The sequence below is a fragment of the Gymnogyps californianus genome, chromosome 7, assembly GCF_018139145.2.
Source record: "Gymnogyps californianus isolate 813 chromosome 7, ASM1813914v2, whole genome shotgun sequence".
Taxonomy (NCBI): domain Eukaryota; kingdom Metazoa; phylum Chordata; class Aves; order Accipitriformes; family Cathartidae; genus Gymnogyps; species Gymnogyps californianus.
In genome coordinates this window covers 7,930,403-7,958,284 of record NC_059477.1, presented here as the reverse complement: position 1 = coordinate 7,958,284, position 27,882 = coordinate 7,930,403, and the positions used below count along the sequence as shown (strand labels likewise).

Below are 27,882 nucleotides of genomic sequence, written 5' to 3'. Positions count from 1 at the left end.
AAGACTGGACTAACAAGAAATGCGTGAGGTTTAACAAAGATAAATGTAAAGCCTTGCATGTGGGATGGAATAAACCCAAGCAGCAACACAGGCTGGGATCTCATTAGCTAGACTGTGGCTTTGGAAGTACTGGTGGACAGTAAGCTGAACATGAGTCGGCAATTGTCCCATTGCAACAATGAAGGCAAACCATGTCCTGGGCTGCATCAGTAAAAGTATAGTCAGCAGATCAAGGGATGTCATGATTTCACTCTGCCACACCTGGAACACTGTGTCCCATTTGAGTTCCCCCATTTCAAGAGAGACATTGACAAACTGAAGAGGCCCATAGAGGGCCACCAAGATGATAAGACTGTTGGAGAACTTGAGGCATGAAGAAAGGCTGAAGGAACTGGGTTTGCTCAGCCAAAAGAAGAGAAGGTTTGGGGGATCTAATCAGCCTTGCAATACTTAACAGGTAGTGTTGTGGTTTAGGCACAGCCAGCAACAAAGCACCACGCAGCTGCTCGCTCACTCCTCCTCCCCCTGGCAGAATGGGGAGGAGAAAATACAACAAAAGGCTCGTGAGTCAAGACAAGGACAGGGAGGTATCACTCACCAGTTATGGTCACAGGCAAACCAGACTCGACCTGGGGAAAAAAGAAATCAGTTTAACTTGTTACCAATCAAATCAGAGTAGGATAATGAGAAATAGAACCATATCTTAAAAACACACCTTCCCCCCACCACTCCCTTCTTCCTGGGCTCAGCTTTGCTCCCAATTCCTCTACCTCCTCCCCTCCCCAGCGGCGCAGGGGGACAGGAATGGGGGTTGCGGTCAGTTCATCACACGCTATTTCTGCTGCTCCTTCCTCCTCTGGGCGGAAGACTCCTCACATTCTTCCCCTGCTGCAGCGTGGGGTCCCTCTCACAGGGGTCAGCCCTCCATGAGTTTCTCCAACTCAAGTCCTTTCCACACACTGCAGTCCTCCACGAACTGTGCCAGCGTGGGCTTTCCCACAGAGTCACAGCCTTCTCCAGGCCCAGCCACCTGCTCCGGCGCGGGGTCCTCCACAGGCTGCAGGGGAATCTCTGCTCTGGTGCACCTCCTTCCATCTCCTTCTTCACTGACCTCGGTGTCTGCATGGTTGTTTCTCTCACATCCCACTCCTCTCTTTGCTGCAGCTCTTCTTTTTAGCAGTCTTTCCCCTTCTTAAATATGCTGTCACAGAGGTGCTATCACCATTGCTGATTGGCTCGGCCTTGGGCAGAGGCAGGTCCGACTCGGAGCCAGAGAAGCTTCTAGCAGCTTCTCACAGGAGCCACCCCGTAGCCCCTCTCCTGCTACCCAAAACCCTGCCACACAAACCCAACACAGGTAGTTACGGAGAAAATAGACATACTCTCTTCACATGGATAAATGGTGACAGGACAAGAGGAAATGGACACAAGTAACTTCAGGAGGAAATCCATGCGGGTATAAGAAAAAAATTCCTCATCATGAGAAGAATTCAACATTGCAATAGATTGCACAGAAAAGTGGAGGAATCCCTTCAATTCAAGCTGCACCCTATAGAAAGCCTTTATCTTGTTCCAACTCTTGTTCTTAACAAAATCCTAAATGGTTTTAGAAAAAAACACCAAAATTGGAATAGGTAATTTCTAAATATTATTTTACAATTTACTGTGGCTACCTAGATTTTTGGTGAGAATAGGACTGTTAGTTACTTCTGTATTTACGTGTTTAAAATGTAACCTTCTTCCTTCATGTAAACAGCTACTATACAGTTTGATTCTATTCATTCTCTGGAGATCGAAATTGCAATTGAAACACAACATTCAAGAGTTTCACTAATAAACTTTCCCAAATGGTTTCTATAAGAAACAGTCATGTGAAATTCACTCAACAAACAGTACAAACTCTAAACTGAACATTTTTTTTTTTTCCCCCCAACATACACTCCTAGGCTTTTTAGATGTTTACAAGCTATCTGTGGGTTTTTTTGTTAATGAAAAGTTACTTATGTGCTCGCAAAACTGAGGTATTTAAGCAGTCAGGCTCACAAATTGAACTACATGTCATAAAGTCCATCTCTTTTTATCAGCATCCATTAAAATGACATTTATTTAAATCATATAGTAGTGGCTTAACAAGCTGAAATAAATTAACGTTAAAATCAGAGCCAAACTCTGCTGGAAGCATTCCAAACACACTGTTTGGACATACATATAAAAAGTCTCCTTTGTACTGTGTGCTGGGGGAGTCCATTACTCAGATGACTTCTGTAACACTGGCCTGACCTACAGCTTATTTAAATCAGTAGAAATCTTTTTATTGACATCTTGGGCTTTGGATTAGCCCTGTATGTATTTCTGTTTACTTTGTCAAACACTCCAGTTTCTCCCTACCTTACCAAGCATCTGGTAGTTACTCAAGGAAATTATACTCAATGTGAAGAAATACTCTGCAACATTTTCCAGGACAGCCAATATGAAAGAATTATCAAACCTGAGCAAGACTTTGCCTTCTTACGTAAAACAGCCCTCTAGCATGATCTTCTACTGTATTACAAACAACTTAAAAGTTCAAGAAATATGAGTAGATATTCACCTAGGGAAGACTTTAGTAATTTGCATCATATTAGTTAATTCTTTAATACTGTTTTTCGTATTTCCCTTTGATAATTATCACACTGTATTCTTGACTTTGTCTCTAATATCCATAACAACTTCACTAGTGGAGGCTGAGATTCTTCAAATTTCTTTTAACCAGGCTCTGAACTCACTATGATACCAAGCAACATTTTTCCAATTCTTTAATTAGGTTTTCCAGAAACTATTTTTGGACTGTCAGATTCATGCCACTTCCAGATTTAGTTTCTATCTGATTCAAATATGAAAAAGACAAGAGCAGAAATGCAGACTGAAAACAAAGGTGAAAAAAGATCATTTCCAGTGACTGACCACACATCAAAATATGCCATTGATTTAAATTGATACAATCTATCCATCTGCAATATTTAATCTAATATTATTGATAAGTATCATGAAAGATCAAAGTTAAAGCTCTGCATTTAGCAAGATCGGGAGGGGGACTATACAGAGATTCATCAGGTCAGTGAGTCTTACCTCATGTAAACAATCATGAATATATTCCTATTCACAAAGTTTTCATGGTCCATCTTAAAAGCAAGTTGGGAGTTTTTCTCTCCAAAAAATGGATGGTTAGAAACCTTCTAATTTAGAGCCTAAATTTATTCATGGCAAATTCATACATTTATTTGAGTTTGTACCAACATGTAATTTAGCTTAGATAATACTACTCTCAATAGCTACATGAAGGGAGAAAGAGATGTAGAGTAACAGAGAAAGAGAAACCTCAACATGCATTTTTTTTCTAGGTTTAAGCTTTGTTGGTCTCCCTTTGTAAGCTAAAAAATAGCAGACACCATAAAACCAAACCCTTAAATCAATTTGTCAAACCCATTTAAAAATTAGTAATGCTATCACATGGTGTGAAGATATGAAATATATGACCTAAAAACCTGAGTAGCAATCTAAAGGGTGGGAAACACCAAAATCTGTAAGAGTAAAATGCAACTAGTGGAGGAAGGGCTTCCTCTAATAAATATGGAGGACTAATTTCTCTGATGACAGAAGCGGTTCCAGTCCCCAGAAACATTTTTACCCACAGAATATACAGCCCGGACTTTTTACATCAGTCAAATTCAAATATTCCTATTTGCAGAAACGAGACCTTCAAGCCTTAGTTTACTGAGCTCAGTAATGCACAGTGAACTAATACTCCAGGCTATCAAATAGACAATTTTGGATCAATGAGTGAGAGGGCTAACGTGACTTCTGCATTAAATATATTCTAAGCGTTCCCTTTAAGCAGCACATAGAGGTATAACCAAAATTCATTGGAATTCTTAAAACTAACTGAAATAATATTCTGCAAGCACTATACATTAAACAGTCATGAATCTTTGGCTTGATGTAATCGCAGAAAGCCTGCTCTAAGGTCTCTGCAATTCAGCGCTCTTCATCTTAAAAGCTTCTGTAAGTATAAGGAAAGTATATAGACCCATACAGATGAATCTTATTTGTAATTTGATAGCATTCTGGAGAAATTTCTCTAAAGCTGGTTTTAATTTTTATCGTAAATATCTCTCTATATTTTTTTCCCTGCCCTGAAGGTATGGTATCATTGTGTATTAAATTCTACAGTGTATCCACAAGCAAACAAAAATCTAATAAGGAGGTTTAAAATTTTAGTATTAAGCTCTGTGGGATTTCCCACGAAATAGACATTTTTTTCTCATCTGCTGGGAATGTCAACACAATGGTTTGCAGTTATGCTGCAAAATTAGCTTAAAGCTTTACTGGTAAAACTGCTGTCTGCTTTGAGCAATGGGAGGAAAAATCTCCACTGGAGCCTATCAGTCCTGTAACAAATCCTGCTGGACATCAAGCCTGCCCTTGAACACAGTGCAAAACTGAAAAAATTCCCGTCCCTCACCACTGCCTCCTCCCAAAATCAGAGGAGCAACAAGAAAACCTACCTGATATATCAGACACCCTTCCCAGGAATATAATGGCTCGACTAAAATAGGGGTGCAGTATTGCTTTCACTGTCTTTGCAAACGGGAATGCTGGACTGTCACATCACTTTTCAGTTTGAACCATTCTAATCTACTATTACACTGGATTAATGTAACTGTCAAGCAGAAACTGTGTGTGACTTCTCATGTTAACTGTTCCAACAGATTAATGACATTTTTAAAAGGTCTTTTGTTCTGTCTCACATCTGTCAGACTAAACCACATTCCATTCATAAAAAATAATCTTTCTTCATTCCCAGACTTTAGATTTTTCCTATGCCTTGCTTCCATGTCCAAACACTCCTCTTTTCAAATCTTAAAACTGAGATTTCCAGTATACTGAGAGAGTATACTCTCTCTTCCCAGTTAGGAGCAGCAGAATAGGATTCAATGTGTAAGCAATCAGTAATGTCCTCTAAGAGCAACTGATGCTAAACAACATACTATTTCTACTTCTCGCCAAAGAATCACTGCATATTAATTCCCCAATGTCCCTGCCAACTACATATGTGCATTGCTATCACACTGAAAAAAAAGGTTTCAATCCTAAAGGCCATGCACGTGCCGTCTTTAAATTCTGAATACAGATCCGGACATAGGGACAGCAATGAATCATGATTTGAACACTTTTTTATTCAGAGGTGTATAGCCACAATTCAGCCGAAAAATTCATCACCAAACATTCTGCCACAAAAGAATTGCAGGAACAAAATATATAATAGGTCATGAAACATAAACCAGTCACGATTTTAACTATTCACTAGCCAGGGTTAAAAAGCTCCTCAACATTTGTATTCTTCAAGAAAAAAGCCCTTTTGCTTTCACTCAAGGAGCTCTCAAATTATAAAGGTCTTTGTGCCTGTACACAATTGCAGCGGTACAGCAGGCCTCCCGTTTGGGTACAACCAGCTCTGCCGGCTAAAATGAAGGCCTATGTGCCCCTTTCCTTTTGAAACCACTTCGTTCTTTTCGATAAAGCCACAAGAGGCAAGGATCACTGTTTTTTTTTTCTGTTTTCACTTGTAACTAAATAAAATTTAAAGGAACATGCTGATGTTTTATATCATTGGGGACATCAAATTATTACCTTTAGGAAAAACTGATTCTGTATTATGTTCTTCTATCACTACCGTGGTAACTAGGTTACCTTACAGAGTAATAGTCAAGGCTTTTTTAAGAGACTGACTAGTGGTCAATTTATTTTACACTGCCTGTACAGACACCTGGCTGATACGGCAAAGACCTTTTCTGCTTCTCAGTAAAGCTAAAGATATTTTTTAAAAGTTTTGCTACAATACTAGCTCAGGGCTTATTTTCCTTGCGTGAGCAAATACTCAACTAGTCACGATATGGAAATCTTCTGATTTTGTAATACAAATAAGTACTTATCTGCAAAACATTATATATCAGATATTTACCAGGTAATAGATTCCTTGGACCAAGTTTTTCAGGCCTTTTGAAAACAGCTCTTTACTATAGAAAACAAATACAACACCATAACAAAAGTTATGATTACTCCCAATGGTAGGGAACCATCAGAAAGTACCAACTCCTTGTCATTGCTTTAAGTGAACAGAGACATAGATTTCTCTTTGCTGATTAGCAACAATTGTCTGGCCTACAATAGATTTTTATTACATTTTTCATTGAAGTAAATTGGGAATATCATACACATTTCACACTTATTTAAACCACTTGAAATTCAAATACGTTCATCTGTTATGTTTCATCTGATTTTTATAGTTTATAACACACCATAAAAACAGGTTTTAATTTTACAATTACCTATGCACTTTAATTTTTGTCCTCTCAGTTTAACGGACTGGTATTGTGCTCTAGAAACCCAGACAACTGTCCAAATGATACAAATAAGCTTCATTTCCTTTAAATTTGGAAATACTGTCTTTCGTTACATTTAACTGCAATTTCAGACAACACAATGAACAGTGAATAAATCTTTCAGAAAATGGCAACTGCTTTTTTATTTTAGAAACCAAGTTCTTTTGGGGGAACATCTGGCACTTATTTCTGTTTAAATTATCTTTCAAGGCAATAATAATAATAATAATGCATCTGTGTTTGCTAATAGAAATCTTATAATTCCTATTATAATAAGATGTTTCTGTTAATTTTTCTCTACAGGAGCTCTACTGAAATTTCAAAGGTCTTGGTGTAGTCTGTGGGCAAAAATCAGGCCTGAGATAAGCAGAGGCAGCTACATGAACTTATCAGGGCCCATTTTCATTTACTCTATGAAACAATTTTATCCTATTTCTCCAGAGAATCAAGAAAGGACTTTGAGGCGTAATTTTATACAGTATAACAGAATGATTTCAGAATTATATGATCTGACTGTATATTCACAAACATGAAAGTTTCAGGCTATAAACTATTTAGTACAATGTATGCGATTTTGTTTTTGTTCATACTAGGACTTTACACCCTTTCTCACTCTGGTGATTCCTTTCCAACCTACTTCTTCCTTTATTCTTCTACTATTATCATTTCACAACAGTCTCCCCCTGAGGTTACACAGAGACCCACTTCTGCTCTGTCAAGTGAAAACCGTACCCATTTGTCCTACACATAATCACTTGTTCAAATCCTCTAATATTTTCCATCTCAACAGCTCTCAGCTCACCTGTCATCACCATTATTTGCAAGCTTCTCCTTGGTAAGAACTTCTTAATGTAGCTAATTGCCTCTACACATACTCCTTCAGAGTTACTCTGATATTTTCATTATCCAAATTCCTAATCATATCACCAAGTAAGCTCTAGATTCCTAATTACTATACTAGATACCCCCCTTTACCCTAAGCAATTGGGAAGCAGCTTTGGGATGAATTTAATATGTAGTTAAACCTGTGGAGCTAAATGCGGAGCTACCATTTAACATAAGGTACATGCAATGCAATTGCCAAGTGTGGTGCCAATTTAGGAGAGTATCTTTTACGTCAAATGGTAGAGGTCAGTTATTTGGTACCAAGAAAACTATCAGTCATAATGTTAAAATACCAAATTGCAAAAGGGAAACAACATCATACCTAAATATTTCAAGATTTAACTCTGCTGACAATCTGTGGAAGAAACTGTATTCTTGCAAACCAGAGGACAAAGCCTTGGCTTTTATTTGAATGAAAACACAAAATAGCAAGTTTGGACAATCTTCACATGAGAAGTTTGTTCTATATTTTGACATCTGTAGACTAATATGAAAAAGGTGCTGCCTTTATTAACCTATATTTCTAAGGATTACTTGGTTTTGAAACAGTAGAAGAAAGTATTTCAGTAGCAAGGTGATGATCTAACTAGCACTACTGAATCCAAAATAGAGGCTCTGTTTTGCTATTACAAGGCAGAGTCAACAATCAAAAGACAGGAAGGTAATTAAAGATTTGGCTTAAGACCAGGTCTACAGCAGTTTTAGGAGACTCAAGGTATTGTTTTCTTAAGACTCTATTAAATAAAAATAAAGCTACACACACACACGACCAAGAAGCTCCAAACTGAGGCAAACCATTTAACAATCCTGCTATAGTGTCTTGACATCATGGTCCTTCTGCTTTTATGGAACTGATATCCAACAGTTCTTTTAGAAAAGGTATCCAAGTAAAGAAGCCGCAGTTTCATAGCTTTTCCTCACCTCCCTGGGAACCAGCTTAAATTCATCTCGAAGGGTTCACCAAGGTCTTCCTTCAGTGTTTATTCTGGAATCGGGGAGGTGGGTTGATCCACGTACCAATTGTTCTGCATTGCAGCTGATCAAGTGGTTATTCAAGAGAACATCTTATCAGGACTTAATGTGGCCTAAAACAGTGTTAATGCCTGCTGGGCTCCTCCCTGTCTGCTACTTTGCAGGCAGAGTGATCTCACTCAGTACCACAGTATTGCTTGTAATAAGGCAGGAAAAGGTAGAGGTGGGAGCACAAAAGCAAAGTGGAAATAGCACTAGAAAATTCCCTTTCCTACAAATTCTCAGAATTAGCCATTAGCATCTCTTTTCCTACTTCTGATGTGTGCCACCTCCTTGAACAGAAAGAAGCCAAACAAAATTCTTCCACCTTTGGGATAGTTACCTGTAGTTTTTCGAAAGGTGAAAGAATTGCCTTTGCTCCCTACTGTGACTTCTTCGCAGAAAGGAGTAATCAAATATGTGATTTGAAAGTTGTCATGAAAATAAGGCAACAGGAGGTGTAGCATTGATTGGAGAGGTGGGAAAAAGAATGACAGGCAACAAAAAAATTACTGGCAAAGGAAAAACAGGAGTACAAAAAGAGATGAGAGTGAAAATAACAAAGGGAGGTGGAAAGCCAAGAAAAATATAGGAGAGTAGTCAATAAAGAAAAGTGAGTAAGAGTAAATGAAAGAAGCAAACAGAAGAATACATAGGAAGAGAAACAAACGGATGCAGGAGTACTAAATGAAGTACCACAGGTCTAGAAAAGAGAGGGGGGAATCCCTTCCGTGCTCATCAGTAAAGCCTAGTATACAAATACAAACTAAATAATACGTGCAATCTAAATATCTAAATTTGAACCCTAAACTAGTAAAAATAACTTAACATATTTCAAAAACAACTGCTTTAATCCAGAAAAAGTTATTTTCCATACAAAACTGAATTAAAGGTTCTTCAGTTACTGCATCTTCCCCATCTGGTTTTATCATGCATTTTTTTTTCCAAGCAAAAATAAATACTCTCTCACTGATGTGCTACAATGTGATACATCTTCAAAACTGTCAAAATGAAATAGTTAAAATTACCTAGCATTGAAAAAGATATGGCAGCATATACAAAAGTGGTGTCAGAGACAAAAAGTAAGCAAATGGTGAGTGAGGATCTTTAGGTTTCTTTAATTATTACTACCTTTAGTTCTTTTATAGTATTGTTACTTATTAAAGTAATAAGTTAATGTAAAAGTTTGAGGAGAGAAGACATAATTTCAAATTTTCATTCTGTTAATATTGATGAAGGCGTGAACCCAGTCAGAGAAAAAGAAGAAAAAAACCAAACTCAAGTAAAAATATGAACTTTTTTTTTTTAAATTCTGCTTCCAAATTAATTTCTTATCCCTACTGTCCTATTTCTACTGAGATTAAATCTATAAATAGGGAAACCTGCCTCAGATTTCACAGAAACTAACAGCAGCAGCTTTTCATTTATGCTTCATTCATGAAGGCATTTACAACTGTGAGTGACTATTTTAATCAAGGGATCCCATTAGATTATCTGCATGCTGGATTTTACCTAACTACACACTTCATAGCTAACGTAATAAAATTATCACCTCCTCCAGATAGCTAGGTAGGGAGTAAACTCACTAATAAAAAGTAATGCCATGTCAACTTTTCCAAAAAATTGTTTTGTTTTGAATCTCCATCTGTTCTGCTGATGTGCCAATATGGAATCCGCTTCTCATAATGGCAATTTGTTTATGAGGATGTCTGCTTCCAAGTGTTCACAGTCGGACAGAGAAAAAGTGAGCTAGGTGCAGCCAGCAAATACTGAGAATATAAAAATTAATGCCAAGAAAGATACTGCTCCCTACTGGTTCATCTAGATAAGAACAGAGAGCATTTTCCCTTCATATTTCTCAAAGTAACAAATATTTTTTCCACAGATAAACTACAGTTTTGAACTATAAAACAAATATCCAAAAATCAGTAGTCAGACATTTATTAAAAAAGAAGTTGATTAGATTAAGCACACAAACTGTTATATTTTCTAAAGGAAAATTAAGTGAGGAAAATGCCAAATATCTCCAAAGTAATTCTTCTTCTTTACCTCTAAGCTTTATAAAGGGAAAATTAAAAAAACCCCAAACCATATACAAATAAACAAACTAGCTAGGATATACTAATAATTACTGTTCAAGAGGAAGGATACCTAAATTCTTAGCAATAGCTAGAATTATTTTACTTATTTTTAAGCTGGCAGCTTCGGCTACATGTAACATTTCACTACCCTCCCTACTTTCAACTGAGATCTGAAAGTGGAAACCTGGAATACTGCCACTGCGCATTAGCGCTGATTCGACTATATTTCAAAGGCATTGGATAGAAAAACAACAACAACAACTTCATGGACTTGACAGTTTGCAAAACCTAACAAGATCCATACCTTGATTCCAGCACATCAAAACAATCTCACATAAGGGCTTATCTAGCCAGGGAAATGCAAAACAAGCTGGAATGTCAATCTTAAGCCTAATTGCTATTCTCTGCTAACTTCTCACAAGGTCACTTACTGAGAGGTAAATGGGTAATTTCGTGGTTTAGTTGAAATAATTTTGAAAGGTGCTGGCATTCAACCACATGAAAATGCTCGTACTTAATCACTGCTAAGAAGCTAGTAAGAAATATCAGCCTTTCATTAAGAATTTTGTGCTATTTCCTTAAATAGACTCTATATTGATTTAGATTTTGGAAAAAATCAGAACTTCTGAACAGTTACCCAAACCAGGCTTGAGACATTTTAGATGTCTGGCTTGGAAAGGCCTCTTACCTCTGGAACTCTAAGTAAGGCCTGATTTTTCCCTGTCTGCACAGATAGGAGGGTGGATTTTTCTCTTTGTTTCTGACCTGCTTCTGACTGTAGATCTTTTGGTTTTTGCAAAAACTCTGATCTGTGAACTCTGGGCTAAATTTTCACTGCCATCCAGAATCTAGGTTTATCTCTTTGCATTAAATTTACACTATCAAATAACTCTAAGCCCTAAAAACATGCACATTCTATTCTAAACTATACACTAACAGTTTAGTTATCTGGAGATACATCCTCCATAGTAAAACAGAATTGTTCTTTATTTGCTGTTTTCAATGGTATACAGCTGAAAGGATTTGAGTTGTGTTTTAGTCCATGCAATATGACAGCAGATATTTCTCTTACAGTATGTTTTGGACATACACACAGGCTACCAACTGCATAACAGTTCAGCAGTGTTTTCAAGCTGCTAAGCAGAACTGGGATAAGGAATGGCTGGGCATCAGATATCCATCTTGACAAGGTGGCAGCTATAGGAAATTTAAATCTTACCATGTGGCCGTCAAAGTAAAAGTTACAGAACGGGTTTGCAGGAGAATGCCAGTAAGATTCTGCTTTCTACATGTCTATGAATGGAGAGATATATTCAAATTCTTGTTGCTCAGTTGGCTGTCCAGTTTAATATGCTGCTGTAAAATTCCATTATCAATGAAGATGTCACAGCTTATCATATCCCCTCTCCCTCTGGCAACAAATCAGGTAACAAAGGCAATTAAGAGTTCCAGAATCCTGCCTTTTCCCAGCTATACACATATCTTCTTCAGCTTAAGGTAGAACAATTGCAGGAAACGGTGGAATTATAGCTTTTTTTTTTTTTCCCCCTAGAAGGGGACTTTGAAACTTCGAAAAGAAACGCCTATCAGTGCTCTACTTACACAACCATGAATTGGAGGAAACTGGCTGCATCAAGTGGATTTAAGCTGACTGACATGACATAGAACTAGATTGTCACTTCCTAAAAGGGATGGGCAAATACACTCCCCGGATGCACCTTCCTCTAACATTTCCTGTGCCCTTCCCTATTAACCCTCTCCCGGTATTCCACAGAAAATTTGGTATGTGAACACTAAAAAAGGCACCCAAAAATCCTGTTCCTCTAAACGCATTCAGTGTAACAGCTAACAGCTCTTGCATTGAAATGCTATAAATACAGGAAGAACACACTTTGAAGGGAGATAGATAAGACATCGTTCATGAAAGTCAGCTGAACTCCTAACAAGCTCACTGTCTGATGTTGCAAAAACTGAAAACCCCAGTGTGGGGCCAAACTCTTTGGAGTTAACACAGCCCCTCAACTTCACAAATCATATATAACTGAAAGCTCATTAAGCACTAAAGACACAGGAGGAAAATACTATATTTTATTGAAGCCATTAGTTCCTATGGAAAATTAATTATTAACAAGATCTTAAGACACAGTTGAAATCTTAGCGAGAGAACTTTCAGATAAGGAATAGAGATTGAAGTGCAAGGCATTTCCTGGGGATTAATGACTGGCTAGTGAGAGCTAATGGCACCTGGCTGAGCTTTAGACTCTGAATCCCAGCTGATCTCTAAGTCCCAGGAAAAGTTTTGAACCTCAATCATTATTGCTATTGTAATATGACAATTAAATATGTACACACACTCATGCACACACGTCTATGGTATTTTAACAGGGGACTTGCTGTTTCAGTTGGCATTCTCCAGGACATTGCTGCAGAATGAGAGCTCTGTAAATTAGCCAGCTTGAATCATTTCTCAACATGCCATTCATCTTATAACAGATTACATATGGTATTGGCACTTGCCAGGCTACAGCACAGACATTTTGCATCTATTTCTACACATCTTCCTGTTTGAAATGTCTGCTCAAAGAAATAAAATCTCTGGGTCAAAACTAGATTTCCTCCTTTAATCACATTCAGCCAGACATACCAGTTCTGAATTTAGCCTGGAAGTTTAGCTGCATGTTTTTTACCTCTCAAACAGTTGTTTTAAATACCTATATGAATATTTTCTTTTTTTCTTTTTAAACTTACGCTGGTCCAGAATAAGATTTTACACGCCTCATATTAATATTTTGCCTATCCAAACTACAGAGACTGACATTGCTGTGCAGACAACCTACTATGCCCACAATAAGCAATCAGAGACTATTTTGGACGTGTGTATCCTGAACGTGACTTAAGTGCACCCTGATTTAACGTCAGATGAACTAATCCAAATCCAGGAGCGATACAGCTAACTAGTTCTCTTCAGTTGTCCCAGGCTCAGTGCTATGCTGATTTGGCTTCACGATAGAAGTTAGCGTCACAGCAGTGCTGTGACGCATGTTACGTAAGGGGGAACTTCAATGTTGCACAGAATTATACCATACAGATGCCTCTGCATTCAAGCTCACAAGTGGCCCTGAGGGACATGGGGGGGACAAGGGACACACAGCCCTTCAGTGCTGTTACTTTTAACCTGATATGATCACCCTAAATGAAGCAGAATAAAGCAAGTCACTTCCTTAAATTTATACAGAAATATTCTTCTTGAAACAGCAACAGATAATAAAGATGGAATAGTAGAGTTCCACCTCATCAATAAATTTCAGGGAGTCAGCAGCAACACTTCTCGAAAGCTTTTATATAGCCCAGTCATGCTCAGCACCAAAGTCACTGTTTGACTACCGCAGTTTTATATGCTGCAGACAATTAACAGGTAAGCTCAGTTTGGTTAGTAATGTTGTGGGTTTTTTTTAAAATCACAAAGGCATTGGCAAATTTGGCGTTTTTATCAATAAAGTCACTTTGCATTTTAGCAGTACTTTTTCATTCCAGTCTCAGGATGCACTCTCATACCCAGAATAGCCCAGAGGAAATCTAATTTTTATGCTCATTCTAAAGAACTTGAGGCTGAGATGCAGAGGTTTAAGTCATAGACAAGGCCACACATTAAGTTAACAGAAGAACTGGGAACAGAGATCAACAGCTCTGATTTTCAGTCCCCTTAGCCTAAACACACCGCTCCTTGAGAACAGCTAGTTCCACAGGAATTGTCTCAACAGCAACCAACCATAAACTGCCTTTAAAATAAGATTCACCATCTACTGGTTCATTATTAATGTGTAAACAACAGGGAACTGAAAAATGACCACAACATGAAGACATTTTCGCGAGCTTATGCTTATGTTTAATGACAAAAGTGTTCCTCCCACATAGTTAATACTAAAATTGTATCAATAATCCAGCAGTTTTTTCACCTCCTTAATTTTTCACATCATAATAAACACACGCAAAAGGACTCTACTGTGGAACTCCTAACATTCATATTCCTGCAGAGAGAAGAGGCATCAGCTACACATATTCGTCTATATGGGTAGCACATTACTCTTCAAGTCCATTAGCAATGCTAAGGCACCTGCGAAACGTGGCTACAGCTACATACCATTTCCCAAAATGCAGGCTGTTTCTTTCCTCCAGTGAATTGCTTCCCCCTCCGCCCTTAGCTAGAGCTTCATAGCCATACATAGTGTAACTCTTGCACCAGGTGTGGCCCTGAATACTGAAAAAACATCTGCAGACAAGATTTGTCTCCTTTTCATGCTATGAGCAATGAAGTGAAATTTTGCCTTTTTGCTCTCATGAGGAGAGCTCTGGGACTAATTCAATTGCAGATTTTCCCTTTTTCTCCTGCCTAACACAGATCCTGTTCTAATCTAATGACTAATGCTAGGGCCAGAAAAGGAACAAGTTTAGCCCAGCAGGAACAAACCCTCAGGATGAAATAAAGGAGCTATTTGGTGCAGTGCTAACTAACTAAGGATTCAATTAAAAAAAAAAATCATATTAGCATCAGTTACTTCATACACAGTAGTACCGTTTTACTTCTGTCCTACCATATTGTATTAGTTTCTTATGTGTAAAAAGAATCTGAATGGAATTTCCACATTAATTTTGGTTGCCAAGCTTCTGATCTGCTAGTATCTCATAAACGATAGACTACAAAAACCTTAAAACATGCTATGCTTCCAAGATATTTGAAGAAAATTATTAGCTAGGAGAAAATGAAAGAAAAAATGTGAAACCTGAAGGATATCAGAAACAAAATTTTATGCCATTACATCATTTGTCTCTTTTTCATAGACAAGCAATCACACCAGACTGTTTGGGGATATTTGGGTCCAGAGCTGACTTATCTCAGTGGGAAATTAAAACAGATCCAAACTAAAAAGGAACTAAGAATCAGAGACAGAGTATTATTGTTGTAGATGGATTTGTCCAACATGTTATCCCACTCCCTCAGGTTTAAGAGACAGAAGTGGGACTATTTTGCTGCCAGAAACAGCTACTGCCAAACCAACAAGAATAATGAACTGCACTCTACAGAAAAGGTGATGGTTGTCACCTGTTGTATGCTTAGATATTGGATAATGCAAAACCAGACAGGGTGGTGCCTATGCAGTCTAAGTAGTAAAGGATGGTCAGAACTATCTTGGAAAAGAGCTGGGTGGTATTGGAACACATTTGTTTTCTGCTTCATCATTAAGTCTTTGCACAATCATTACTGCCTATAAATTCTTGGAATAAAGTTTTCAATACTATAGCAGTATGCTCTCTGTAAACACTAGGAATGGTACATACAAATACTCTAGCCAAAGGGAGCCACTAAACTACTATTAAGAGGGCAGTTTACCCAGAAACTTCACGAGATACAGACATCTACCACCTGGGTGGTAATTACAGGGTTCTACATGTCAACCATTAGCATGAAAATCTCTGAAACCACAATGGAAAGTACCTGTGTATACGCTAACATCCAAGAAGTTTCTGAGTCACCAGGATTTCTATTTAAGCATTGAGTACTGTAAGGCCTTCCCAATTATTCAGTAAAAATAATAAAGAACAAAGCAGGTTGCTCTCTTGTGTGCTTTTTACATTGTAACCACATCCTCTGCCATTCAAGAACAACAGTATAATGCTCCACAGTTTGTTTTCATATAGCTCTTCCAAAATATCAGGTATTACATTTTTCTCAGTCAGATAAATCTCACTTCAGAGTACAGTTATTCAATTTAATCTTTACACTGAAGGAGAAAGTTAATCCATTTTATGGGGCTTGCAAGCAGCTGTTTAATGAAGCCACCAACAACTACCTTTTATGAAGGGATATAAATAGACAGAGCGGATTCTATTTATAAGCCTCCAGTTCTGAGCCAACGTTCCTTTCAAATCCTCTGCCAGACTCAGAAAGGAGACACAAGAATTGAACCAACAGGAGACAAAAGTTGACCTTCAACAGTTGGAGGAAGTTGGGATGCAGGTCTGAATTTGAATGCCAGAGCTTAGGGGATTTTTTTTTTTTTTTTTTTATCTGATTCACATCTTGCAGCTTGAGATCACTTCTCAGAATAAGAAAGACCTTCAGTTAACAACCCATAATAGAGCAATGGATTTTAAATACTAGCAGAGAACTCTGGATATTCACTCACATTTATGCCAAAGGATGGCAACCACATGATGATTCTGTGAATATACTTTATGTCCTTTTCTGAAATCCAACATTAAGACATTATTTCTCCATGAAATTGCATCGATTTCCATGTAAACTGGGATATTAAGTCAGAACAGAACACTGTCTGAATCAGTTCTACAACTCATTTCTTAACACTGCATATTTTGAACACTGTTAATTAAAAATAAAGCATTCATTTTCCTGATCAGACTATTCTTCAGCACAGTGAAGTAGCATCAAGCAAAAAAAACCCCAAACCTGAAATAGTAAACCATATATCAACAACAGACTAAGAAAATCATTATGTTTCTAAAGCAAGGCCTGTATTCACTGAAAATTAACCATGCTCCAGGTGAGATATGCTATGAACACCAGGTTGTGTACCTTTCCTAAAAAAAAAAAGAGGACAAATAACAAAGTATACAAATTATGGATGATAAAACAACTAAAAGCGCAGTTAGAACTAGACAGAAGGGAAAAAAATGACACCCTGTGTATCAGTAAATAATTTATGCAAGAAAGAGAAGCTATGTGACTTTTTTTTTTTAATTCTGTGAAAAAGAGACGAGCGAAGTTTTAACCAGAAGCAGATAACCTGACTCTTATCACAAGCCTGAATGTCTGTAGAAACTAACTCTCTTGATATTTTTCTCCATTTATTAACTGCAGTGTTCTGAACAGCTGATGTTTTCCGAATCCAAAAGGCAAGACACGTCAGCAGGAGATGAACTACAGTACACCCAGTTATGTCAGTATTCTGCATGGCTTTTATCACTGGGCGTGAACAGTAACTTCCAGGCGTGTGAAACTCAGAATTAGGTGCATTTCTCAGACAATCACAGTAACAAAAATTCCTCATATTTAAAAAGTAATTTGTACATGGGAGATTATTGCTTTTTTTTTTTCCCCCTTAAGGAAAATGCAGTGCATAAAATCAACCATTATTGCAAGAGAATTCTTTTGATGCTTCCTTGCTAAAAACAGAAACGTTTTATCATGTTGCCCACTGCGTGTTCAGGGAAATTTTACATAATGAAGTAACCTTGATTTTTTACCGTTGTAATTCTGAAGACATGCTACAGTCCAATGAGAAGGTATTTTCAAATTATGGTTTTCTGCAATTATTCATAATTTTACTAGAAATAAGTATTGTAAATTTAAGTTTGAACAATAGATATCCATGTTTCAAGATTATTCTTATTTCAATTTTCACAAAATTAGTATGTAACTGAGAAGATTTATATTTTTAAAATGGAACAGGCTCTGTAGTATGCACACAGCATAACCAGGCTGTCCTTGGGCAACCTTAGCTATTCTCAAGGATTTGAATTACAATCTCTTTGTGAATGATTCCCAGATTTCTTTCCTCCTCACTCACTTCCCTTTTGTTCACACTTATAATTCAAACTGCTTCTACAGAATCTTCTCCAGATGTCCTCTTGCCAAATGAAAATCAGCATGTCAAAACCAGCTCCTCTTCTCTCCTCCCAACTCCTTCCCTCCTGTTTTGCTGTAACTGTCAACAATAACACCATCCTCCCTATCCCACAAGCCCTTGAGTATTAGTATAATTTTCAGCTCTTGCAAAGGTTCCACGCACCCAAGAACATATTTAATGTTAATCCTACTGCCTTCCATATAACCTCTCTGCAGCAAAGTTTCAAAATAGACATCAAATAAACATCAAGTGCCACAGGCTGATTGAATGAAAGGAGGATTTACCAGCTGCAGAAGGCCGTACCTAAATCTGACAGATAAGAAAATGGAAACTCTTACTCCTGCAAAACAAGTTGTATTTGCTAGCTCATATCAATTATTAATCTTCTGGTTTTCTACATACAGATATAGAAAAATGAAAATGATACAGAATGCAAAATAATCATTAGCAAGTGAATGATACTTTAGGCACTTACTAAAGAAGAATATGCCATCTGTATTAAGCAAGGCTGCCTACTGTGAAAGTATTAGACAATATTAGGTCCTACTCCCATTTCACAGTTTGGGGACAGTTATGCCTTCATTACAGAACATATAACTAAACCAGCCACCATTACTGGACTTATTTAATCACTTATTCATCTTAGTTCTCTTTATTATTTACACAATTTTAATTCATCCATGGGCACAAGCTCTTTGATTACTACCATTAGATCTAACCCTATAACATAATTAAGATGAAGAGTCCTTCTTTCAGCTATGATTTCAAGATAATTTTGTCTTGAATGAAAGAAAGAAACCACAACAGAAACTTCAATAGTTTTTGCATTCCAGTTTAGAGCCCCTAGAACTGCATTTCAGTGGCATCTTCTTGAAGCAAACTTTTTCATAGACAAGGATAACATGCACTCATAATGGAACATGGCAAGCTAAAACAATTATGTCATATGCAGCATGAAAGATAAGGGATTTAATCTTTTTTGTTTCCTTTAATCCATCTTAATTCAACACAAATGTGAAAAATACTTCCCTCTGTTGATGTAACCAAAGTGATCTAATACGTTCTTTATTATTTAAGAAATTCCCCAGATCGGGCAAGTGCAATGTATATTCTGCATTATCATGCTGAACTATTAAATATGAAAGAGAAACTTACCTATTCTAGTTTTCATAAATGCGTAATGTTTTCAATTACAAGAGACAGTCTTCTACGTATATTTCAAATGAAAAACAAATGTTGCTTCAAGCGTCTTAAGCAAGTTGCCTGAAATAAGATGAACAGGGCTTGATACTTAGCAGGATTTTCACTTTATAAAGTCAGAATTTGCTCTCATCTTCTAACCTGGCTGCTGTATTTTTTCATGCAGCTGGACTCCATGAAGTGGTATACTTCAGAACCATAGTATGAAGCAGAAAGGGCTTTTATGAAATTAATAAACAGAAAGTATCAAGAAATTCAAACCCAAACCCACTGATGAGGAAAGTAATAAAGACAAAGCAAAAGAATCCCTGTTAATATCTGGAGCTTACTGCAAGCATTGCTCTGACAGACAGTTACAGCTTATTTAGTTTCAGATAAGAACCATCAAGCTTATGTTGTGTTTGCCAGAATTCTTCGTTATTTTTATGTAGAGCTAAACGTTATTCACTGACTGGCAAGAGGGTTCTGGTATGTTATAGATATTTAACATTTATCTAGTATAAATGGGCAAAATGTTGCCTAATCTCAATATTTCTCAACCACTGAGCAATGTAATTCCCTCAGCACTGACAAAAAAAAAAAAAATCCATAAAAACATTTTCAGCTTACAGGATATGATCACTACTGACTGATGGATTTGACTTGTGAATTTAGATTAAGAAAATAGTTTCTAGAAGTACCCAATTCATGTAAAGCTGAAATTCCATGGAATATAGCACTCTTTTTTTGAGGGAGAAAAAAAAGTCTCAGGAGATTTAGTGTTGTTTCCGTTGTCTTTGAACTTATCATTTCCTAGTTAATTGATGTTTTCATTGTCTGCTGCTCACGTCTTTATAAGTACCATCTGAGTTTGTCATTTTGCATGCTGTCTTCCCCTCCGTGACTCAATGATTTCTGTCTATCAGTTTAGCTCATAAACAGGGCAAGCAAGCAAGCACAGAGCCATATGGGAATGTAAGTACAACTAATTACTGACTTGTTTTAGTTTCAGCCAAACTTGGACTTCATCCTAGTACTTTCTTCACATAAGCCATTATGTCACGTGCTCAGGCAAAGTACGGGATAAAGAAAATTCAATCTAGGTTAAGAAGCCAATAAAATGTTTGCAGAACATCTATTTCCTAGAGCTTAGAAGGGCCTACTAATGACTTAGCTGTCCAGCTCCCCAGATTGCACCACTGGTATTAACACCCACGTTTCCTACCAGGGAATCCATTTGAATAAAGCTTGATTATTTGTGATGTGGAGAGGTGATGGGAGAGCTAGTCCCAGCCCAAGCCTGAACACAGACTCCATTTTTCTGGAAACAGGCAATGGTTCAGAGTAGAACACACTCCATGTCAGCATAGCCCTGGAACACAGGTCAGAAACTGATCTTCCCTCAACAGAGAAAAGTCTTCCATCAGCCATAATTGCTCAGTCAGCAGATCCCCACATAGATTTTGCAGCAGAGAAGATATAACTGACAACGTACTAACCCATCCTATCGAGGTGATATGCTTTAAAACAGTAGCAGTCCACCTGGAGGAAAGCCCTTCTAATTACAGTTCTAAAAATCCTTTGTATGCTGTTTTCTGGTGGTTCTTGAAGATTCAAAAGCTAGTTTTCTGTTTATTTGCCGGGGGGGGTGGGGGGGTGTTGTTGGTGTGGGGTTTTTTTCCTGTTGTTTTTGCTTCTTTTTTTAAACAGCTCTCTTGCTTTTGCTTTCCCTGCAGGAGATTAGTACAGAAGTTAAACAAAAAGCTTTTTAGAACCTTTCTGCATTTAAAGATCATTTAAAGAAAACACCAAAAAATCCAGACACGGCTGTGAGGAGTGGCAGTGTACAAAAAAAACTCCAAAACACCTGAGACAGCATCAGACAAGGTAAAAAGAGGAAGAGTACCACAGAGAAAATATACAACTGGAAATTTTTATATTTGAGAAGAGACACGACAAGATGAAGTCTGTCGTGTACATGGAGTAATTATTCCTTTACTGCTTTGTTCCACTGGGAAGACAATTTTTATTTTTAAGTGAAGCTCCCTTATGCTTGGTTTGGGTTGTTGAATTTTGGTTGCTTCTGCAGGACATTCATATACTGACAAGTTTTTAGAGCCTTACTTTTATTAATTCCTCCAACTTAAACAATGGTCCTGTCATTCAGATGCATTTTCATTTATTGTATTTTTGTGCTTCATATCCTAACAACACTAGCACCCACTGTTCCGAGGTCACATAACACTTTCATAAATAATGCATCAGCAGATAATTTTCATAATACATGGATTAATTGAGGCACAGAGCCTGTATATTGAAGAATACAATGGCTAGAACAAGTAGGAAACAAGCATTCTGCTAAATTGCAGACTTGTACTCTTTTATTCAAAATCTCTTCAGTATTAGCACAAAGAAACAGCCCATCTTTCTCAACATGGCTCATCTGGACAAGCTTATGATTTCACTCAGCACAACAGCATCAACGTTAATCAAAAAAATTCAAATCCCTTCAAACTAAGTACATTACAAAATCAAGTTAAGGAAGAGAATAGCATTTGTGTAGAAACAAACAATTGAACACAATACTTGGCCTTTGTTCCCTTGCTAGATTTATTGAGAAGTTGGAAGCCAAAACTCTCTTCTTTTTTTTTTGTTTTTGTTTTAATTTAATGCCAATATCTAGAAAAAACATCTGGTTATTCTACACAATATTATAACTAAAATTGCCAGAGAACAGTACATCTTTTGCAGAGAGTACTGAATGTACCTCTCAACTTTCTCAGGTTTTATTTTCAAAATTATAAGGGCTGTTTGCTGCTTTCTTTAATGTCTTTCTGTAGAGAGGCAATTCTTGTAAAGGATTCAGTCTTGGGTCTAAGTCACCTACTCTTACCAGCTACTCAGTGATACCAAAGACTCAGTTTGGTTTGAGGGATGTAATTACTGTTAATTTATCTGGACTATAGAGAATCATTTAAATATCTAGTCTTTGAGAAATACTGAGATCTGAAAGGTGTTTTTAAGTGTGTTTTATTAGTAGTGTATTTTAATATACATGTCACTGCACAAGGATGAACAAAAAAATGGAAAAACACACAATTCTTCATCCTGGCTTTTCCTACAGGTTACACTTATCACCAGGATTGGTCTACTTTTTAAATGGCAATTGAAGCCATCTGGAACATCATGCAAGATTTTTGTGTGTATGGGTAACTTAATTCTTATATGATTTTATTATAAATTGTGGCAAATAACTGACAACTTGATCTCAATTATACTGCACAATAAAACTTAAAATTCCATATGAATTAAATCACATGCATGACCATATTTTTCTTTTTGTGGTTATGTCAACATAGATACAGACTGCAGATGCTATAACATGTAATTTGCAGCACAATTTTCAGAATTAGCATCAGACAAAAAAAGAGGAAAGAGACCTAGATCACATATTTATTTCTGCCATTTTTTCAAAAACATTCTGGTTTTTATTCTAAACAAATTTTAATCATATTTTTTTATTTTTCCTGACTCATTTTTTTCACATATTTAACTCTCCTTTCTCAGAATGAATTAAAACCAAAACAAAACACATTGGCTTTAAGAGTTCTTTTGTAGGTTACTTTGAATGTCTGAGTACAAGTAGTTTAATTCATGAGATCCATTCCCCAGCTGGTATGCATCATTATAATACTACTGATTACACTGGACCTATGCCATTAACATCTAACAAGTTCTTGAACTAGGAAAATTCGTAACAAGAGAGAAAGCTACCAGATTAACAAGCAGAGTACTTCAGTCAAATATTTAAGAAAATCTGTACAAATGGTCATGCTAAATTTATTTACAATTTGGCAAAAAGCATCCTGAGAACTTAGAAATATCTGAAAGCATGAGACAGAGGACGGCCAATTTGCCTTAACAAGTAAAACCACTATATTTTATAATAAGTTCTGCCATATTACAAGGATAGCAAGAGCTTTCCTTGTAAGCTGTTGCTCCAATGTAGCATGTACTGAAAACATGCAAATATTCAGGTAAAGATGAAACAGCAGCAAGCCAGACAATTACAAAGTCAAAATAGCAGACAAGAAAATTCAAGCAGCTACTGTGTATAGCAAACAGCTTGGAAATTAGTGTCTGTTCACACACTATAACAACTTGGAATCCTTCTGAAGATTAATACCTGTTGACAAAATTCACAAATAAAATAAAATAATTCTGATACCTGTTTAGTTTGTGGCTGTGGCAAAGTACAAGTCCAACTTTCTTGCAACAATCCTTTCCATCTTGCAACCCAATACTACAAGTGTTCAGCTGTAAATACAAGTGCAAGTATTTAAAGAGTTTAGGTCTGCTACAGTAGGACTTGTAGCTGTTTTACAGTAACAGAAGGGATTTAAAGTTTGCTGAATATTGTTTTGTCCTAATAGCTTCACATTTTTAAAATTTTGATTCTAAAGTGGTAGGTTGATAAATCAGATAACTTTAAAATCAAATAATAGATAATTTTGAGTGCTGCCTACATAGAAAGGCTAGCAAGAGGGAGCAGAAAATATATTCACTAAGCAAAATATATTCACTAAGTATAATCCTTGTTGGCTAGAATATTACTTCACCTAAAATAGCAATAGGACAAGGGGAAAGACATCACTGTCCTCAGAGAAATCTCTATAGCTTGGCTGCCATCCCTCAGTCAGGGAGTGTACGATAGCGGTCTCTGCAACCGCTGACAATCAAGGTGGTTGTTCCACTCAATGGCCCAACTTCTTTTACCTTTAACAGGCTAACTTTTCATCTCTTACCTTATCTGTATGTTGTTCATATAATACATGACACCCACATGATATAGGACATAAATTATAAACTACAGTTTTTTGTGATTCAAGAAAAGTGTCTGAATGAAAAATATTATATAAAAGATACTTCCATCAAATGTTCTCTCCCTTTATTAATTACTGTATATCATCATAAAGTTTTTACTTGACTGAGGTTTGTTCCAAGTGTAACAGGAAATTATATTCCCCATACCATGCTATAACTATTTCTGTTTAACAAATTAATTCTAATGAGAGGAAAAAAAAAAAACCCTCTAAAGATATCCTCTCACAGCCATATTCCACTTTAGTCAGAAATACTTCTAGGAATGCATACATTATGTACTTCAACTTCAAATATTATGTCTTCAGGGTTTTTGCTTCTTTAATCATATCTGTGTGCTGCCTCTTCTTACAAATATCAGAAACGAAGCTTAGCTGTATAAGTGCGTAATCCATTAAATTGTAGCTCTAGAAGTGGATACAATAACATATATCTGTAATTTGCGTAGATCTTGCTTTATGTGGTTAATTTATTAAAGAAGTCAAGCAGTCACAGGCCTCGAGTCCCCTTCTGTGGTCTTTTTCAAAGGCATCAAGCAAAGTATACAGACTAAGGGACAATTCTCAGGACAGAGAAGGGTCAGGAGTGTGCACTAGTGAGTGGGCAAGAGAAGGCAGTTTTATTCATCTTGATCAATGACCTGGAGAAGGGAGAAAGTAATAAATCTCCCAGTCTGTGGATGATATCACGCTCTTTCAGGTAGTCAAATGCCATGCCCTAGCAAGTAACTCAAGTCACCAAACTGTGAGCAGGGAAAAACATGGCAGAAGAACTTCCACGTAGATAAGTGTAAGAGAACGCACTGTAGGGTGGGGGAGGGGTGGGGAGAATCTAAACCATGCCAACATGACACTGAAATTGGGACCGGCAGTTACAGCTTAAGAAAAGGACACTGGAATCATCACTGGCTGTTCTCTGAAATCAGTGACTCAAACAGGCAGTGGCAGCCAAAAAAGCCAACAAATCATCAGACGTCATTCAGGAAGGGTATGAAAAACAAGACAAAGTGCTTCATGTTGTGCTTCATAAAATCTTACTGTATCCACATCCTGAGTGCTGAATGCAGGTCTGGTCACCTCAGAAAGGATGGATGTCTCCGAAAAGGATGTAATCAACTTAGAAAAGGCCCATGAAGGGCAACTGAAAATAACAAGTGGATGGAATAGCTGCCTTGTAAGGACAGACTAAACAGGCTGGGCTCTTCAGGGGGAAAGGGGAAGGCTGAAAGGGGACAACATAATCAAGGTTCAGAGAAAGCTTCGACAAATTCATGATCTGAAACACAGAAACAGAGGCAGGGCAGAGGTGTACCCTCTAAGATGCCCAAAACAACAGTTCTGGATGCTGAGGAAGAAGGAAGGGCATGCTGTCACAGGCAACAAAACAGTTGGGGAATTCCAATCAATTTAATTGATTGCCAATTAACAATGGTTCCTTTTATTTTGCTGCTCCTCGACTCTTACTCCACTGGTCTGGTGTGGGTTCCTCCACTGGCCACTGTCCCTTTGGGGGTTGTACCTTCTCCTATGCCTTCTCCGCAGTCCTGTTCAGGCAGCTTTTCATTCCTGCCCCTGATCAGGCACCCCTCCAGCCCTGGAGTCTCTCCTGTTTCTCCTCCTTTCCTTCAGCATCTCTCTCTCTCTCTCTCTCTCTGTCTCTCCTGTTCTTCCTGCCCGGGTGTGCTTCTTGTTTCTCCTTTGGCCCTGCTCACGTGTCACTCCTGCCCTGGCATTGTCTCTTGCATCTCCTGCGTTTCTTCTGCCTAGTGGCTACGGCCCTTTCTTAAATATTTTTTTGCAGAGGCACCACAAACTCCCCTGGCTGGCTCAGTTCTGGTGCACAGCGGGTCCATTGCGGAGCCAGGTGTGTCTGGCACAGGACAGTCTCTGACCTACATGCATAGAGGTCTCCCTGCAGTCCCCCTGCTACCGAACTCCTGCCAAATATGCTGAATACACAGGGATAGCAGGAACTGTCCAATCTCACGTTCGTCCTGACTAGCCTCTCCTTTACACTGTTGGAGGCATTGATGGGCTAGACAGACCACTGGCTTTACACAGTATGGCATTTTTTTGTTTTTGAGTATGCTGTTAGCCATGAAATACATCAAGGATCCTTTGACTGAAAACCATGACCTGAAGCAAATGTGAGTTGGATACACATACTTATTTAGAGTTTTGATGAAATCTATGAAGTTTCTGCAAAATCCATTTATCTATGGATGTCTTACTTAAATGTGTATGCTGAGCCAAGAAATAAATCTAAATGGCATGGGAAATTAGCATTTTAAAATCCAAAAGAAATGGTCATCCAGGTGAAAAATCTAGAGAAACAATAGAGCAGTAATATTCCTTATTATCAAGTCTTGGACATCTTAATTACTGTGCTCCTAAAAGAAAATGTCAGTCCCCTTCTTTGCAATAAGATTTGAATTTCCACCAGCATGCAACCTCTATTTGTACTCAAATTAAATAAAAATAGATTTGTAAAATAGTTTAGCTAAAACCATCTTAGTTATTTGTTATATATTTAAACTAACAAATAGTTTAATGGAGCAATTTGTTTCACTCTCTATTTTAAAGATTTATCAAAGGATTTGTGATAGAAGCTCCCCTAGCTATAAATTTCCTTAAGATATTATTTCAATAACTTTCTCATCTAAAAGAAAACTTGCAGCTGTTGTGTTTTGAAAAATTTTGGCAGGGATGTATTTGTATGCTGTGAATGATGTCACTGTCTTGTGACAAGCTACAGAATGCTTTTGGCTGGGTCAGCTTTTGTCTAGGCCACAGTTATCTACATTTATTTTAAACCCTTGATTAAAATGTATCTTTAAAATGTGCATGCATGCAGACATGCAGCAATGAAAAGTAATTCCTTTTATTTGTTTCATTTGAGTAGTTAATTCATGCTACCAAACAATACCATATGTTCCTTCTCAATAGAAACATTTAATTAACACATGGTATCAGACAGATTTACATGGAAGCTGGGTATTCACCTTCATCTCTTGAGAAATATTCTCCCAGCACACCTTGTATCTCAAATAATCATTTTCTAGTAGGAGAATTTTGTTCTAAACAGGGCTGATCCTGTGCATCAGTTTTAACAGTCAGCAAAGAAGGCAGTTGCCTAAGGCCTCAAACGGGACAGCAAAAATCACCATAAAAGCAGAGGCTTTGTGAGAAGCTCAGGGGAAAAAGACCATGCAGCTGTCAGGCATCCCTCCAAAAGGGCTGGGCATAAAGAAGGAGAAGAAGTGGAAACACACGGAAGGGGAGGCTGAAGATTGACCAGGCTGCCACCTCCACAGAATTGAATTTTGCCATCCCCAGGCCTGAGGACTAAATAAGTTAATTCAATTTGTTTAATGAGCTGGAAAGCTTCTAACAAGCCCTGCTTTTAAATCTCTGGTCAGGAATACAGAAATCTTTCCAAAGCATTAAATCTACTGCTTGCAGAGAAGAGGAAATGTACCCTTGGGGTAACAAACAAGGATGGTGAGGGACAGAAAAGGATACAGCCTTGTCAGGAACCTTAGCAAAGCAAAGAGTTTTTCATTGGAGCATATAGTCTTCTCAGAAATGTTAATTACCTTTCCCGTGTCCAAGATGCTCTCTGCCCTATTTGGGAGCAATCCAGGTAGGAGGCCGGAAACCGTGTTTCCACTTACAAGGGTGTTTATGAATTTTTTTCACAAAGTTTTGATTTATTTTCTTGGAGAAGTAGATGAGGCTTCTGCCTTCAGACTATTTTCTCCCTGAAAGACAACCATGA

At 37.5% G+C, this 27,882-nt stretch overlaps 1 long non-coding RNA gene across 1 annotated transcript; it reads right to left on the bottom strand.

Annotated features, from left to right (window-relative positions):
- Window positions 1-597: 597 nt before the first annotated feature.
- LOC127018676 (uncharacterized) lies at window positions 598-27,849 on the bottom strand. Its single transcript, XR_007766802.1, has 3 exons — window positions 27,701-27,849; window positions 23,453-23,541; window positions 598-629 (listed from the first exon to the last, which is right to left on the bottom strand). It is a non-coding gene; the product is annotated as an uncharacterized LOC127018676 (long non-coding RNA).
- Between the last annotated feature and the right edge of the window lie 33 nt (window positions 27,850-27,882).